Source organism: Ischnura elegans, chromosome 8 (genome assembly GCF_921293095.1).
Source record: "Ischnura elegans chromosome 8, ioIscEleg1.1, whole genome shotgun sequence".
Taxonomy (NCBI): Eukaryota; Metazoa; Arthropoda; class Insecta; order Odonata; family Coenagrionidae; genus Ischnura; species Ischnura elegans.
The window spans coordinates 114,989,053-115,007,712 of NC_060253.1; the positions used below are offsets into that span (position 1 = coordinate 114,989,053).

The following is an 18,660-nucleotide window of genomic DNA, read 5'->3' on the forward strand; positions in this document are numbered from 1 at the left end:
AATAATATCAATTCGAGTAAACCATTCAATAATACGTATTGCTAGGAATAGATTTGCAGCATCTATGCTCCTTATTACGTGCCCGATTACCGAAAGCAACGATGGCGTTTTCTTTCTAATTACACGAGGGAAAGACTAATTCCATTGTGCTTGGAAATCTCTAGTTACTTCTTATTTATGTAATAGTCCTAGTCTATTGAAAAAAGGAATCATATGACATGAAAAAATATTATATTTACCCAAAACAAATTCAATACAATCGAAATGATGACCATTTTCAAATTATATTATATACAACTACGTACAGTCATGTATGTTTTACCAATGTAGGAAATACCTCTCTCACAAATTTTATAACAATATATTTAACCTGTAATACTATTTGCAAAATATGATAAAAAAATATATAATATTATTTATGCCTTCTTATGAAAGAAAGAAAAAAGCTCGGGACAGAGTAGAGGAGAATCCTTGCAGCCAGTGTAGATATGTATCTGCGGTCTCTTTCCTATGCCCAAGAGTGCTTGCACCGTAATAGTGCAATACTTGCACCATTGATAGTTCTTTCTGCCACCTTCATCTTGGATGAGTTCAGGGAAGTGAGATTGAGATAATGATGGTAAAAGTGGCTTGGGATAAGGAATGTAGGATGGAAGAATAAACGGTCTAATGACAGAAAGACGTAAAATTCGTGCGTAGGTTTCCGCGGCGTTTTTCACGATGACTGCTAATTTCCGGGTTCTTCAGCCGCGTCTGTCGTTTTTGGTTGACAACAGTTTCGGAAGCCATCCTGCTTCCGTCTTCAGGTCGAAGGTGAGAAGTTTTCATTTTTTGCCGTCTTATATAGCACTGGCCGATCTCCTCCTGTGCGCTGATTGGTCAGAACTCTCTTCCAAAGAGACTCTCTTGGAAGAGAGTTCTGACCAATCAGCGCACAGGAGGAGATCGGCCAGTGCTATATAAGACGGCAAAAAATGAAAACTTCTCACCTTCGACCTGAAGACGGAAGCAGGATGGCTTCCGAAACTGTTGTCAACCAAAAACGACAGACGCGGCTGAAGAACCCGGAAATTAGCAGTCAGAAAGACGTAATTTATAAAGGGAAAGAGGAGGGTTCACGATAAATGAAAAAAGTGTGCATAGCTTTCGGGAAGGAATTATTAGGGAATCAATGGAGGAGTGAAATGAATCTAAAAGGGACGGATTTTTTTAGAGGAAATACTCAGGCTCTGAATCGTTTGGGCCGGTATTCGCTGAAAAATGTAGGGCTTGAAGAATGCTAAAGAATCAATCACGACTCATGTATTTCCGAAAGCAAAGCAGGTCAAACAAGATAGCAATGCTCCATTAGTTGGATATATTGGTTATAGGAATACCTACCTTGTGAAATATTAGGCCTATGAAGGTAAAACTCTTCATAGGTCAATTGTTTCCAATTCCTAAACTACCTATTCTTTCGGAGATTATAAGAAAGTATGTCTGTATACGAAAGAGGGTGTCTGGGAAAAGGAGACGCAAAAAATTCTTGGGTCGTTGGAAGCGGGTGGAGTGGTGAGAGCTGGGTTTTCTATGAAAGTGATATTTTGAGGGGTCACTGAACTACGGGTCCACCGCAAAGGACGTTCGGATGGAGAAGGACTGATGGTATTGTTAGAGGGTTCAGGGAAAGAATAGGACAAAGGGGATGGGCCAAGGATTGACATAAAGGGATCTGGCGTAGGAGGAGGCAACGGAGTACCTGACTGTGAGGGTTCAACCTCCTCCCCACCCTCCTCCTCTCTAATTTCTAGCTCGGAGTCTTCAGAGAATGCCTGATCCCGCTTCTTCCAGGAGCTCCCGCTATTCCTTCTTCGTGTACATTCGCCTAGAGAAGGCAGAGAGCTAGGAAGGAAATGTTTGTGTCCTTGCAGAGGTTTCCTCCCTGGACGTCGATGACTGAAGGCCCTGATGTAAGGTCAAAGACTGCTGATCATTGGCAAAAGCTAATGAGTAGAGAATTTCATCTCTTTCAGGCGGCATCGACTACTGGCCAGCATGAAAAATTTTCCGTTTTACTCTTCGCTTCCGTACCATCTGCAATAAATACATTTTATTTTTTTGTAAAAATTCCGATAAATAACAGGATCAAAATAAACACACTCGATGAAATAAGCCAAAGCTGAAATGCTACAAACAGCTTTACTATTGTATAACTATGTTTAGGAACGAAATATTCACAATGGCAAGACTAAGAATTGAGAGCACCCATAAGCCATTGATTTCACAGTTATCGAGAAAATAAAAGCATTTTTATAAAGCAACTCCTTAGAATCACTTCTTCGCCAAGCCATGGGATAATGTGCAAACAGTTATTTGCAATTATAATAAGAATGTTTATAGGTGAATAATATACATAGATCAACAATAAATACCTATTATAAATAACTTACACTTTTTCCGTAAATAACTTTCTTCATTCTTGTAATATTGCCGCTTGTCGATCCCCTCCCTGCTTTGGAGTTGCACTGACAAACAAAGGAAGGGTGCAAAAGTTAGATATATGGTAAGTTACCTTAAGATAAAAGAAAAAATTTCTCCCAATCCTCCCAGGAAAGGTTGCTTGAAACGGCATCCACAAATGCGCTGCTAGATCCCTGCTGAGCAATTTAGGGGGGCAAAATGTCATAATAGAACTGAACCGAGCTCTTACAGAGGGCCAGAATCCTCGGGGTATGCATGACGTGATATCACGTCATCAGCACCAGGGGATAGCGCACCATGACGTGACATCACGTCATGTCGCACTCAAGGTGTTAAAATTCTCCGTTTTTATCTAATATTTATTTATACTCTAAATAACGTATACAACAGTGTAATTTTTATGCGAGCAATGCAGATATCATGAGGTTCACACGTCATCAACATGGCGTCCCGGAGAAATCAGCGCTCAATGGTTAAATTTGGTGACAGTCTTTCTTACACCCATTGCTTTATAAATCAAACTTAATATTTGGTAGTGTAATCCCTTCTATTCGTAGGGAACTTTGTGCTGTGTATGGTCCCAAGATGAGTGAAGAAATTCTTTGGGAATGAGGAGGCTTGTTTAAAAATGTCTGAACAAATGTCCATGACAAAGAAGTGACAGACGTTTTATGGTTACTGGTGAACTGGTTAAGAAAATCAACACAAAAATTCATGACGACCAGCATCACGATTGATTATTTTATGCTTTTGTTTTTGCCTGCAGAAGTCTCTTTTGCTTATGGGATATTTTGAATCTTTGTTAATGGATTAGATACATTCTTGTTTGTGGGAAACTCTCTTGGAAGTGAGTGGCATTGCATAATCAAATACGTTTATTATGCAGTGTGTTTCAGGAGGATTCTGCAATATTTCAGGAAGTGGTAGAAGAGACAATTTTGAGCATATTTTGTCCTATAAACATGGGGTTGAAACTCCTTAACTCCTTCATTACTCAGCTTTGGCAATGTAAACATTTTGTTGAATATGTTTAGCAGTTACCATGGCAATGATGAATTGCGTAATCTGCAGCGATGGAAGGAGTCTGGAACTTGCGCTGATTTGTTTTGTTCATTTTATGCTATCCTCAGAGAGAATGGTTTTTAGCGCAGTTTTACAATAGATTCCAAGTGATCGTGTACATTTCAATTTCAAGAGGAATATTTTTTAGGATGAAAGCTTTATTTTATTTATTGTAGTAAATAGTGATGAGCGGAACTGTGATTTTCGGATCACTTCGTTACCTGTGACTGCTACTCATCAGTAACGGTGATTCTTAACTGTGATTGCGATCACCGAGGTGAATCACTCTTTAAAGTCATCGGTGATTTGTGGCGCTGCTATTCCTGCTACTTTGTCCATTTCCAAGGAATGAGCTCTCCTCAATAGGAACAAATAAACTTATAGAAAATTGTAAAATTAGGCAAAATATTTTTTTTGAGGGAATAGTTCTAATTCCGAGTTTATATTACAATAATTAAGTAAATTTGAAGTGGTAAAAGAATTGATAAGGGGCAATCATTTTTTATACATATTTATAATCAAACCATCATAATTCAAAGCTTTAGCTGTATATTTCGCACAGAATGTCTTATTTATCATACAAGATGAATAAGACATCCTTATTTTACTATTGGTAGCATCATGGTAGCTGCCGAAGCTAACTTCACCGTATTCACAGTCGCAGTGATTTCGAGTATTTGGTGATTTAGTCACCGGCAGTGATCGGCTACTTCTCTTCAATCACAGGTTGCGATATATCGCATATCACTTGGTAGCAGCTAGAGCTATCTTCACCGAATCCAGTGATAGAATCACCGATCACAGTGATTTCGAATATTGAATCACCGACAGTGACTGCTACTTTTCAGTAACAGTGATTCAATCACAGTTAGCGATATATCGCTCATCACTAGTAGTAAATATCATTTCCCCATCATTATTTGCACGGATAATAATGAAACTTAAGTGATGTCATGGCCGTAATGCAGCATTCCTGGGATGGGGAGAGAGTTGCGATTTTCCCCGCTTGCCGTGGGGATTAGCTGCAACAATGGAGGCTTGACACAAACCCTGTGTATAAATGTGTGTGTGTATCAATTTAACTTCTTTCCCAGAATCATAGAAACATAGAAAATGATTGTCATTATTAAATTATAACATTTTACTGCAAGTTAGGAAATCAGAAGTGGAAACCGCAATCAAAACTGCAATATGTATAGCTCTTGTGTAAGCTTTTGTGGTGGTGTATGAAGATTATGGAGAAGTTTACAGGATATGTACTCCATATGTCCATCTTTGGTGATGACTGTTTACTGTCTGAATTATAGCTGACTTCTTCAGGTCACTGAAATGCAGAGTGGTGGTGTTGTCCATCTTTTATTCGCATGCACCGGAGGCAGTAGTCCTCTTGTTGGTCCATCTTCCATAGCATTTACCTTTCGTTTCACGAGTTCATTTGAGTTCTCATTCCCATGAGTTAGATTGCTGGTATCCGTTGATGTAGTTTGTGGATTTCACAATCTCTATCCCTTCCCTAATGATAGTAGCGTGCATGCATACTATCTCATATCTGCATTGGCAAAATCTCTTCTGCATTGCCATTGTCAGTATTGTCCTCTCCAGTTTTGTTCAGTTATGGCTGAGAGGAGTTTGTTGATTTCTCGTGGCTCTTTGGTTTTCTCGGAGCCGTATATCTTTAGGGCTCTGCAAGTCATGTTTGGTCGATGTGTGCACTGCCACAGCTGCGGTCTACTTCGTTTACCCCACATTCAGTTCCTGAGGCAAATCTATCCTTTGCTTAGCATAGAATAGTCCTTCTAACACAATTCTATGTCATCCTTGCGTGTGCCATGTTTTCAGAGCTCACGAGCAATCTCTCGAGTTGTTTGGGCTGCATGTGGAAGGAAGGCGAATGCAATGTGATAGGCTTCTTGCTGCAAGTGTAATATGGTACTTCAAGAAGCCCACAAAATCTAGCATTATGGGATGAACACACACCCCTTGAAATACTCAATCCCATAAAATCAAAGCCAACATCATTTATGGGTCAAAAATTCATTTTCTTGTTGACTTTGTTGATTCATAGATATCCTCACGATTATGATCGAGCCCACCATGTTCATTCACCAGATGGTTGCAGATGGAGGTTTGACCTCTAAGTGCAGAGGTTAGCTGCTGTATAAGCTGGTTTAGGCTGGCTGATTTGTCGAATAAACAGTTGTGGATTGAAAGTGATTCCATTCCGAGGTGGTATTGGTCTATCCCTGGGGAAGATAGGCCACCTAAATCATATTTTAGCTGGTGTAGACACAGAATACTGGCTTGTGTTGCTAACACTTTATTTAAAAATCATAATGGAAGAAGATACACATGTAAAATACCAGGACACATGAGAAGATTTCAAGTAGATCACATCTGGCTGAAGCTGAGATTTAGAAACCAGATGAAAGACTGCAAAAACTACACCGGGACAGATATTGACACTAATTAAGCAATTAAGCTACCCAGCTAGCACATTATAAGTCATTGAGATAAGGTGAAAGGAAGAAATAAGGAAGTCGCTTCTCAAGTAAGCTTGTTATGGGTTTCTTACGGCTAGGGCGACAAACGTACAGAGTAATGGCAAAATGGATGCCAAACTTTCAGCACTTCCGTAGATGCTGTTATTATCCCATCGTTTCAGAGTGTTTATTAAGGCATTTATGTATTAAAATAATGTTTTTATTATTGGCGCTTCTATATTATGAGGAGAAATAACATCATACCGCCATAATTTGAAAATCATTCACATTTATGAACTGATGGCGAAACGAAGGTCGTAAGAAAAACACACAATTTCACAAGAATAGCGACGTAGAATAATATGAAAATGCCGGTAGGAACATCTAATATACATATTGTAGTCATCGGGTTATCCAGCCATAATTTAAAATTCATATAAGTTAAAATGTATGGACCTTGAATAATTTCAGTTTTTCATGCCATGCCAAACAAGTTTTTTTTACATAATTGGATATTTAATTGGTAACTACGCCTCCCTTTGAAGCAGTCGCCGTGGTGTAGTGGTTAGCGTGCAGAACTTTGGCTACCTAGGTCGCACATTCGGTTCACCCCAATGTTATTTTTTTTTCTTTCCGCCGCATGGATAGAGTACTTGTATTATGCTTTATATCTTCACCAGCCGGTCGCTTGCTGTTATTAATTTTTTTCTATTTATGGTAAAATCTGTTATCAGTTGTTAAGCCCTTATAAAACCCGCTTAATTTCACCGATAGCCTTTAAATTCATGTCGAGATGAGCCGCGTAGCATGTGTAGTACGCTGTTCAGCCGCCTTTGGTGCTCCAACAGAAGTGACTTACGCTGCCTGAGGATATTTGACGGCATTCCTTACCTAATCTTCCCTAACATTTTACCCTTGCCTTATATAAGTCCCTTAGCTTACGATAAGCCGCTTATCAATTTTTTCCGTAAGAAAACCATAAGAAATGGTTAACTCTCTTACTTTGTGCTATCTGGGTATATGTCTCCCAAAATTAAAGAAAGATCTATGAAGAACTTATGGCAGCTAAAGAGAGACATGCCGCGTGATGTATCGGAATTGCCCCAACGTTTTGTGACCGAGTGCTGGTCACTTCTCCAAGGGAATGGTGCTGGAGTTTTGTTCTGCTGCCTTTTTATTATTTCCGGTGGGCAGAGGGGGTGAGGAGTGAGGAGTGGAGGGGGAAGATGAAGAAATTTTATGGATGACTGGGTTCCATGCATTACTAATTCTCAGTCTGGTATCTCTGTTATAATTACATATTATTTATTTTTTTTTAATCTATGGCTTCCCGGATGAGTCAGCTTTTGAAATGTTTCACCCTCGCAATGATTCTAGATTTTTTGAAATTGATGGAAAGTCCCTTCAAGGCTTCAAGGATAATTATATTTGAAGGACAGGTGGAAGAGAAGAATGGCAGGGATTGGCCCAAGTTACAGAGGCACATGGACCAGATATTGAAGGGTGTAAAGCTTAAGAATTACATATATAGGTGTGAAAAGAGTAGCTGAGTGGGGAACTGAGTGGAGAGCTGCGTCAAACCAATCATAGAATTGTTATGGACGTGTGGTGATGATGAGATAGATTTAATCCAAATCTAATGATCATCATCATTAGTCAACAATCCTAAGATTGGTTTGACGCAGCTCTCCATTTCTCTCTCCTATCCGCTAATCTCTTCATAGCTACATATTTATTCTCTTTTACATCCTTTATAACCTGTCCTATATACCTAACTAGAGATGGGTCAAAAAGAACCGAACTACCAAAACGAACTGTTCACTGAAATGAACCGGTTCGAAAATGAACCGTTCTCTAAAACACCCTGTTCACTGTTCATGTCGGCTCTGCACAATTGCGGCGTACTCGGTACAGTAGGTATGATCATCAAGAGGCATTTTGAACTGCAGCTTACTCGAGCAAGTGCGTTGTGGGTACAACAGATGGCGGTTACGAGGGAGGCCATCCAAGGCCGCCGAAGTGCGTCGTAGACGACCGAGCCCCTCCCCTTCTTTCTCTACTATTCCCCTCCGTCGACGAAAACGAACAGGATAGCCACTGAACGGTTCGTTCTAACTACAGTAAAACCTCTTTACATCGTAATGGAGGGGACCAAAATTTGGGCAATTTGATGTATGGAGGTTCACTATAGAGAGGTTTTAGTGATATGCACCATTTTTTCATAAACTTTGGAAATGAAATGAAATCTCTTTTAAATCATTATATATGTAAAAGTAACAGAAGCAGGCGTTATGTAGTGGAACGACATTCTAAGTATTTTAAAAAATAACACGAAGATGGCAATATTCCACGCGTCATATGGAAAATAAACCTGTGGAATATTGCCATCTTCGTGTTATTTTTTAAAATAATTATATATGTGTTTAAACAAACATGCATGCATTAGTGAACATATACATATTTATTATTTAATAATTACAGAAAGCGAGCGCTATCGTGTGATTTTTACCATGATTCGAGAGAAAACAATTTGACCTCTTTTAAAATTACAGTCACGTAAAATTATTAGGATAGTTGGATACCTTTTTTCTTATTTACTGTTAGGTATGCTCTCATATGGAACAAAATGGCCTTAATTAATGGTTAATGTGAAAATGACAGCATATTAACCCGGCGGTAGTCGCGCCCATTTTCCGAACATAAATGGTCGCGTGGGGTGTCTCTGACACCCCAAAAGATTTCCTTCAATTTCTTTCAAATAGTATATATTATTTAAAAATTTCACATCATGACCTGTCCCTTGTTTATTTAGGTATGGCTACACTATGTATTTCAAACCATAAATTCAACATTTATTTTTTTAAGAAAATATTTTTGAATACCCTATTTTCCAGTAGGCAGTTCCACTTCCTCCGGAAAAATTGCCATTTTTTTTGTTTCAGCCAAAGAACACAGTTGAAATGTTGAGATATAAATACATGGCATATACTTTTATAAACATCAATCACTGTATCTCATCATATTTTCAGCGTCGACCTCTATTTGCCTTACGTTAATACTAATAAATGTACTAAAGTATCGATATTATTCTTATCGATATATTGCTTATCGATATTGAATCGATTTCCAAAAATGTATTCTTGAGGAAAAATTTACGATGATATTACGGTTGCTTATAACTATTGAAATACTGCTTTTACAAATGATATACACCATTGGAAAGGTAAACTAACAAATATGTAGTCCTCAAAAGAAGTTCAATTTCGCGGTATTGAAAAGTTTTTATTGAATCGAAAGAATGTAGAAAATAAATCATGTAAACTATTTATTTGCTTCTAATCACAGCAAATTTTCAGCAAATGTGTACCACGCATTAGTTTCTAACACAGTTTACAGTATATTTTTGTTTTTATACCTGTTGGAAAAAACACACCTTTCAACCTTTTTTCTTGTTTTCTCCTCATTCTTTTCTCAGGCTCATTTTTACGCATATTCCTCTATTTTTTCAAGTCTCTGGAGATTGTGTTCAATATCGATCCAATTTTTCTGTATGGAAAAGTTAAGGATCGAGTTATCTCACGAAGAAAACTTTGCAATTTTGATTGTGAATTGGAATACCGAGGTATAACAAATGCACTGATGTCAGCAGTGTTTGGCAAATGAAAGAAAATGGCTATGGACCATCTACTGATGTTTCTGTTTGTTTGATAGGTACTGCCTATTTTGTTTAATGTGGCTACACCTCCTTTAGTGCAGTTATAAAAGGTCAATATTTCCATTTTTCTTTTATTATCTGTTCGTCTTGGATTCATTGATAGAAATAGCTGTGTGAATTAGCGTAGCTAGTGTATATAAGCTCCCTTCCTTTTACAAAAGTTCATCATCTCTTCGATGTTGCTCAGTGTATATGTCATGCGCAGCTATATGACACCCATCTTCTTTTTCATCAGAATCAATCTTCTTCCCTCTAAGATTCATTCAAAAGACAAAGGCTCTTTCTTTTACACTAGATGTAGCTGACATTGAATTATGGATTAAAAACGATGACTGTAGGCCAAGTATTATAAGGCCAATCTTCAATGGTAAATTCATAGAAACATGTAAATAATGATTTTTGTGAATAAGTACTGCACTAACGTAACTGAACGAAGTCTTCAAAAAATCTCTTCTAAAACATCGCATTTTCTACAAAGGTTGACGTCAGAAACAAATAATTCCTCCTCCAAATTTTCAATCAAAAGTCAAAGTATATCAGCTTTTCCCTTTTTCAGAAAGACTGCAGGAATCCTTAGTGTACTGAATGAACGTTCTGCAAGTATTACATGATCGATTTTTCGTGGCTCACTTCGAGAAAAATCCCTGTAACATTATAAGAAATTACTTACTTTCTATTTGTTTACATGAATTTAGGCAAACAACATACCAATATATAAACAATTACTGATGTAAACGTAAAAAGACAACTTTCTTTGTCAGTTTCAGAAAAGTAGCTATCAAATGTGATGAAAATGGATGAAAAACATTCAAGGCAACTATAAATACTAGGCGGCAAACCGTTACGAGAACGGTCGCGTGGGGTGTCTGTCGCACCCCACTCTGCAGAGCTCTGACAAAAGTAAATTTTTCTTAAAACTTGCATTGATTTTATAATCATATTTTACATGTATCCTCTGAAAGCTTAAAAAATCAGCTAGAGGAGGTTACAGATCATTACAGTCACAATTGCAAGAAAAAATAGCACTTTTATAAGGCTGGGGTGTCTGGGACACCCCACGCGACCACTGCCGGGTTAAAGTTGCATAAGAAAAAAAATAAGCGTGAAACATCACCGAAAATGTCATTGCATGTACGTAATCGCGACTGCATTAATGATCTCTAGTTGTCTCGGTACCATTTGCGGAGGTAGTTTGGCCATCTCGGGGGTGTCTCCTTGGTATGATAAGTGGAGGTTTTGCAAGATAAAGAGGTTCATTACATAGAGGTTTGCCTATAAATTTACATGTAAATCAGATGGGACCGTGGAGGTGGTATGAAGTATGGAGGTTTACGATGTAAAGAGGTTCACTACATAGAGGTTTTACTGTAATATTTGAACTGATATTTAAAATATTAGTTCTTTCGAACCGTTCGAAATAACTAATATTTGAACTGATATTTAAAATATTAGTTCTTTCGAACCGTTCGAAATATGTATTAGATCAAATATTAGTTTCCTCGGGTCGTTCAGTTGGGATATCGCATTCATTTTGATTTCGTATTTTGAACATTTGTGGATGCATCTCCAAAAATATTGTTAAAACGCGATTCATGAACTTAGAAAACGATTGAACTCATGATTGTGGAACATTTTTTTCGGTCCCTTTACCAAGTTGATATTTGGACTTAGTTTTTGGCGCCTACGATGAAATTTTAATTTTTTAAGTTTGCTGTATTATGCAATGTGGATGCATCTCAAAAAATGTTGTTTAATACGCGATTCATGAACTTAAGAAACGATTAAAGTCTTTGGACTTAGTTTTTTCAGGTGCATCATCTAACTAGGAGTTTAATCGTTTCTTAAGTTCATGAATCGCGTTTTAAACAATATTTTTGGAGATGCATCCACATTTCACATCACATCGCACTTAAAAAATTTCATCATAGGCGCCAAAAACTAAGTCTGTAACTAAAAAAGAGTATATGATGACAATATAAAATGTGTACATTGTATCCACTATTTATGTTTTTCTTAGGTTGGTCGTACAGATATTTCCTTTTAACTGGTTTAATCTATATTTTACCCTGCGTCGCTTAAGAGTTTTCAACTGATGATAGTGGGAAACGCATATTTGGCTCCAAATTACATCAAATTACTTGTTTGTATCTGCAAACTTTGGCAAGCTTGTAATAACCTTTCTAATAAGCTTTCATGTACTCTAAACGCATGATCAACAATATTTTCTACCGAATGACCCTACCTGTTCACTATGAACCGATATTTTGAACTGTTCTTTTTACTGAACAGGGTCAAAGTGAACGGTTCATAAAAATGAACAGTTTAACCCACCTCTATACCTAACTCATTCGGGGCCGTCCCTTGCCCTCTTTCCCTTCCACTTGTCCTTCAACGATTGTCTTCATCAGACCATCGTGCCTCAAAATGTGTCCAACTAAGTTGCCCCTTCTTCTGCTTAATGTTTTTAGGAGGTTTCTCTTTTCTCCCACTCTCCTTAGCACTTCCTGGTTACTCACGTGGTGAATCCATTTTATCTTCATCATTCTTCGGTAGCACCACATTTCTAATGCTTCCACTCTTGCCTTCTCTGCTGCTGTCAACGTCCAAGCCTCGCTTCCATAGAGAAACATACTCCATATGTAGCATCTGATGAATTGTTTCCTTACTTCTTTGCTGGTATTTTCAGCTGTAAGAAGATTCTTCTTTTTTTAGAAAGCCCTCTTTGCCTGCGCTATTCTACTGTGTATTTCTTTCTTGCTCCGTCCATCGCTGGTAATTCGGCTTCCCAGGTAAGAGAACTCGTTCACCTCTTCAAGCTTATGCTGTCCTAGGTTGATGTTTGTCCTAGCCTCCTCTCTTTTGCTGCAAACTAATATCTTAGTCTTCTTTTTGTTGATTTTCAGCTGATATCTGGCCATTGTCCTTTCCATGTTTGTCAACGTATTCTTCAAATCCTTCTCTGTCTCGGCTATGACTGCTATGTCGTCAGCAAATCGCAGCATACTAATTTTTTCTCCGTGGATATTGACACCCGAAGCTTTCTGCTTGATTTCATTGATGGCTTTCTCTATGTAAACATTAAAAATTAAGGGGGAAAGCGCACAACCTTGTCTCACCCCTTGTCTTATTCTCGCTTCTGCACCGTTTGGCCCACATTTGATCACAGCTATGTACTTGGTTTATATAAAAACTGTGAACAATTCTACGATCATTGTAGAGTACGCCGATTTCTTTCAAATCAATCTAATGATAGTTTATTTTATATAAGTATTAGGAATTATAACATTTTTAATTCTTTGCCCATCAGATGTGGAAAATGTGGGGTGTATTTTAGCCTTTTGCATATTCTTTAAGTTGTATGTTTTTCATCTTTCTTTTCCCTGTAATTCTTGGAGAAACCCGTCTTTATCTGAATATAGTCCCCCACTTTTTTTTCAAAAAATGCCCGTAGTAACTTACTACATATATTCTGATGCATTTTTTTAATTTTTACCTGAAACTGAAGCCTCAAAATTAGGGGGGGGACTATAATCAGAGGGGGACTACCGTATAAGCGTGTGTAAGAGGCGCACACGTGTAAAAGGCGCACCCCTATTTTGAGCATCGAAGCTATGAAGAAAAAAATTTTACGGCATTTTTTTTATACTATCAGGCGGTGTTGCAGACGTATGCCTGGAATTTCGACAGTTATCGAAATTTCTTCTTTCAGTACTAATTGAAAAAGTAAATTTTGATAACTGCGGCGGTAATAGCAGCATAAGAGGGAGTAGGAGGGGAGAGGAAGCATGAGAGTTCGGATCTTCTCTTCGCATACGCCGTTGCTCTACGATGCTTGCCCTATTCACGAAAAATTTTGTTTAAATGCTCTCGCAGGAGTATTGCAATAGAATTGCAGCCGTGGAAAATTTTAAGGCAAAACACGACAAGCACGTAGCATGAACCTTCCCAAGAGATTGGACAACAATCGGGGCAATCTCAGCACCGTAGGATAATAACCATGTCGTAGATTTAACGGAGCCACACTCGGCCCTCCATCAGCCAATGCCTCTGCCGTTTTTTTTACTTTCCGAGACCCCACACGAAAATAGGAAAATATCAAGATACAGGGGAACAATGGAAACGTGTTACATCCCTACCCCGTCTCACCAACTGACCTTGATCGATCTCCCAGTTTCTGGAGGCCACATGCTAGGTGAGTCATCTACCGAGCCCGAAGATATCTCGATAGCTTTCAATAATTGTATGACACGCACCAGGTTCAAAAAAAGAAAGAGATCTAACGCGACGCATATCTGACAGAATTTAGGTTTTTTAAGCTCTAATTGTTTGATACAAATATTAATAGTTACAACAAGGCTACTAATATTTAAAATAATCCAAACAGCACAATTTCTGAAGGAACAAGCGTAGCATAAATGCATTCAAACAAGACGAGACAGACTGGAAAATTTAGGCAACGCAAACTGCGTATATCACATTGCTGCGCCTTCGCCCCTTCGCTTTGAAGGCAATGACGTCACATGCAAGATAGGACGTGTTCTTCCCTTGCTCCTTCGCTTGTAGCCTCGTTGCTTCGAAGACGGAGGGAGCGCCTCCTTCCCTTCGACCTCTCCTTCAGCGCTCTTCACTTAAAAGCATTTCTGATTTCTTCCATCCACAATTTAGTCCAACAGTGAACATACTCGTTTGAATTTTTTAAACCACAGGTTTTGACACCAATATAATTTTCAAATGCAATAATCCTCATATTAGTGTCTGCAGATGATTTTTGAAAAATCAGGTCCTATGCATAATGGAAATTACTCGGCAAGACAGATATTGACTATTAACCAGGTATGTCCTTCAAAACTACGCGTTTCTCTTCATTCGATAAGTGATTACTATAGGCAGTATAAATGCCACGGGATACCCACTCGTGGCAGTAAATTTAGCGTGCCCTCCGGAGCGAAAAACCTCGCGCGATCTTTTCCATATTCACCTCTGGGGTACCGACGTGACGGTGTGATGCTTACAAGAAAAGCAAGCAGGCGCATTTTAAAAATACGTCACTAAGGGAGAAACTCCCCTGCGTGCCGCTTGTTTTTGACCCAGGGTTTCAGATGACGGACACACGCTGAAAACCAAGGCCACTCAGTTCCCCTTGGACTTGCGACCGGTAAAGGGGAGGGGGGAAGACAAGAAGTTTGTGTAAGAGGCGCACCCTCATTTTCGGCTGCAATTTCTTGGAAAAAAGGTGCGCCTCTTACATGCGCTTATACGGTATATTCGGAGGGGGACTATATTCGGAGAAATATGGTATATATCAACCACTAATTCATAAATTTCACAACCCCTGAGTTTAATTGAAGTAATAAATGTAAAGGGGAATGAATTCTTATGTATTATCCACGGAAATTGCAGCATTTGGTCTCCATTCATGGAAACCTATACATACATAATGTTTGCATTCATTACAAAATAGCTATGCTTGTGAAAAACATGGAGATTTCACCATTGGAGGAAATAAGTGGACTATCCAGTGGTTTACCTCAATGGAGTCACCTACCAGTGTAAGTTCTGTTTGAAAATTCCACGTAATTAAAATCACTTGTCTCGACTGGTATTGAACTCTGTTCTCTGGAATCCATTCCACCACTTGAAGCAGCAACGCATCTAATTCCTCAGCAGAGTTTTTATTTCAAAACACACTATAAAAATTGTGCTCATTATTGGTCTAGTTTAATAATAATTGCAGTAGAATCCTGATTTAAGGTTTTTCAGCGGGGACAAAATTTAAAACACTAAATGCGGAAAAACACTAAATGAGGACCTGCCATTTTTTTCAGTTTTTAGGGTCTGTAATGATTGGAATGGGTTTTTTATGAATAAAAAATATTATTTTAAGTAACTAAAAGGTGCTGCATGCAGCAACAAATTCATTGATTAAATGTTCTTTGCCCAATTAAGGTTGGATAATACTTTTCAGGAATCAACTAAAAAAATGGGTAGTAAAAATAAGCAATGAGAGGATGACAATTGTTTTAATGAAATATTTTAAGAATATTATAATATTCATCAACTTAAAAGCATTCCCACACGGGATATTGTTATGGAAATTTGTGATTCCATTTTACGCATTTTTCAGTTGCCTCGAAGAAAATTTAAATTTTTTTCTGTAAAAGTGACATGTAGGTGACTATAGCATTTCTAATATTATAAAAAAAGGTGTAAGTAGGTACTCGAAAAACGTCATTGCATCAATAAAGATGAGTGAAATGAAGGGACAGCAGAAGATCGCTCATCCCGAATTCTAAACTACCGAATATTTAGGAAAAGGGAGGTTTTCTGGAATTTTGCCAATTTAACATTTTCTTTTGTCTCGATGAAATGAGCGATTTATGAGCCTCCTGTGTGCACATTTTGGATTTCAAGGTCATCCAAAAAAGGAGAATCTTTTTTTCTAGTATGCTTACAAATCGATGGTGATTCAACGTGATGATAACACCAGATTCGTTGTCGTATATCCGCGGCCTCACGCAGGTCGAATGGAGCCGGGAGAAGTTGCTTACGTGGCGCTCTGATCACCTTGACTCCGACTCACCATGTTTCTCGGCAGCTTTTAATAAAATTTGGTTGGACCTTGAATAACGATTAGCTTAACTCTGTTAAGTTAAAAGGTTTCATCTTCAATAGAACTGGATTTCATCTGAAAAATTGTCAGTGCCTCTCGAGTTTGGCAATTTCGTCCGAGTTATGATGTCGCAGTCAACCACCAAGGGATTCCTGCTGGATTTCGTATTTTTCCGCGCTCATCTATTTTACCGTGATTATGCGGTGATTTTTTCCAGCATGAGCGATTTATTTAGAGTCATGGACCGTGATAGTTTGTCAAAACTCCGATTGTCATTCTCTTTTGACATAAAATATCACCAGATAAATATCTTTGAATCGACAGCGATATCAACCAGCCTCATGTCGGTTAATGGGCTCCGGGATATCTAAATTACGATGTAAAATAATGTTGTTCCATTAGGAAAGAATGCTTTCACTCACAATCATGACAGGGGAAACACTTCCTCGGTTCTTTCGCTGTTCCTCCGTGGAAACTGACCTTGGAATGGATTATAGAAAGAATCTTCTAGTGAACTGCGCAAATGATATTGGGCCTCTTTTGAAAAGAGAAAGTAGCCGACTGGAAAAATATTGGGCTAACAATGAACTACCCGTAGAGAGTAAAGTTGAAAGGGGCATAAGCCGTCAATTGAAAACATTACGAGGAAACCATCATTGTAGCGGCCCTCGGAGGATAACTCGTGTCATCAGTCGTCACGTATCGTCGAAGTTCACAAAGTGAAGGATTTGGTAGTTAGAGGTTATCAAGGGATGACTTAGCTCCATTAGATCGGATCTGATACAAAAAGTGTTTGGTGTTTGGATCAGAAGGGGAGCAAAACGTTACGAGAAGACAAATCACCCAGCTTGCGAGTTGAAGGTCGCAGCACTGCGCTCGCGGAAGAAAGCAGTTGAAGAAGCGTTCCCCGGTAGATTCTATCGACTATTGGTAAACTTTCATGAGACCGTTCTTGTTGATGAGCATAAATTCAAAGATTTGGATAATTATTTGCATGAGCCATCATAAAAAACGTTAAATCGGGCAAAAAAAATCTTGTGCGGGAAAAATTTTTATGACCACAAATGCGGAAAAACGCAAAATGCGGAAACACTAAATATGGATAATTTTTACATTGCCCTAATAGGGAATGAATGGGGACCCCAAAAAATAAAAGCTAAATGCGGAAAAACGTTAAATGCGAAGACCTTAAATCTGGATCCGACTGTATTTCCAGAGACCTTGCGTAATAGGGTAGTTTCCTTCATCAAAGAAAACAAAAGGCATTGATGGCGATTCGTTACCCACCATTAGTGTATTCATAATGCACAAATTATTTGGTTTTTGAAATACCGGTTTAGACGAATGGCAAGGGTCAAATTTTATCCTCATTTGAAAAAGGCCAGATTGGCGCCCATGCGATTCCACTCCACGTGACGTCACAGGGACCTAGTTTCTACACGAGAGGATAGGAGTTATGCATCGTCAGAGGCTACCAATGCATGCATGAGTCACAGAGCTCAGGGAAACATGTCTTAATAATCACCTATTAAAACTGGCTAAGGTCGGAAAGTTTTCTTCGCTTGATAAGGTATTAATAAACCTTTTTTAAGCCATGCGCTACCAGACAGGAAGGTACTCAGCTACCCGTTAGCATCCTGCGTCCTATCAGCGCTCAGAGCCTCGATCAAGGTCACCTACCAGGCGGGAGGGGGAACCAGAAATGCGTCGTACGGACTTTTTCCCTTCATTCCTACTTACGCGTCGCGTTTTCGCGCGCTTGAAATTTTTCACTTTTCATTTGATCGCGAAAAATAGATATCGTCATTTAAAAATCTAAAAGCGTGAAATACGTACTCCAGGAGTAATAATCTTTCGATTTAGGCAATAAAAAAATAATAGGAAACCACCCTATTGTGTGACACGATAACATAGATATGGGACGCATCAAGAGAAGTTGGCTGAACAAACAGATCAATGCTTATGTAAAAAGCATGCAAAACAAAACAATACTCTTCACTAAAGTAGATAACATAAAGTGCTACTTGCAGTCATGTGTACAGATGCAAAGTTAACTACACCAAGGATGAAGTTTCCCATGAAAAAATCATTTGCCCTTGGGGATTCGAACCAGGATTGCTGGTCAGGTGCATTAGCCTGTTACACCAAGTCATCATTATAGAGTGAGCTTCAGAATGGGTTTTACCGTAAATTAAATAAAATGAGGAAAAGAAGACATGGTGAAGCAGTTCTCTTGGATTGCTGTGGAACTCTGGGGATGTAAACATATTTTCTAATCCGATACCTTTTCAGGTTGACTTTTTTGTTGAGGAGATAGATGCAATTTTCTTGGG

The 18,660-nt window shown here is 38.5% G+C and overlaps 1 protein-coding gene across 1 annotated transcript in view; it reads left to right on the forward strand.

The window, feature by feature from the left end:
- The window catches only part of LOC124163447 (protein unc-45 homolog B), a 233,099-nt gene that overhangs the window by 157,601 nt on the left and 56,838 nt on the right, over positions 1 to 18,660 (forward strand). The window lies entirely within an intron of this gene.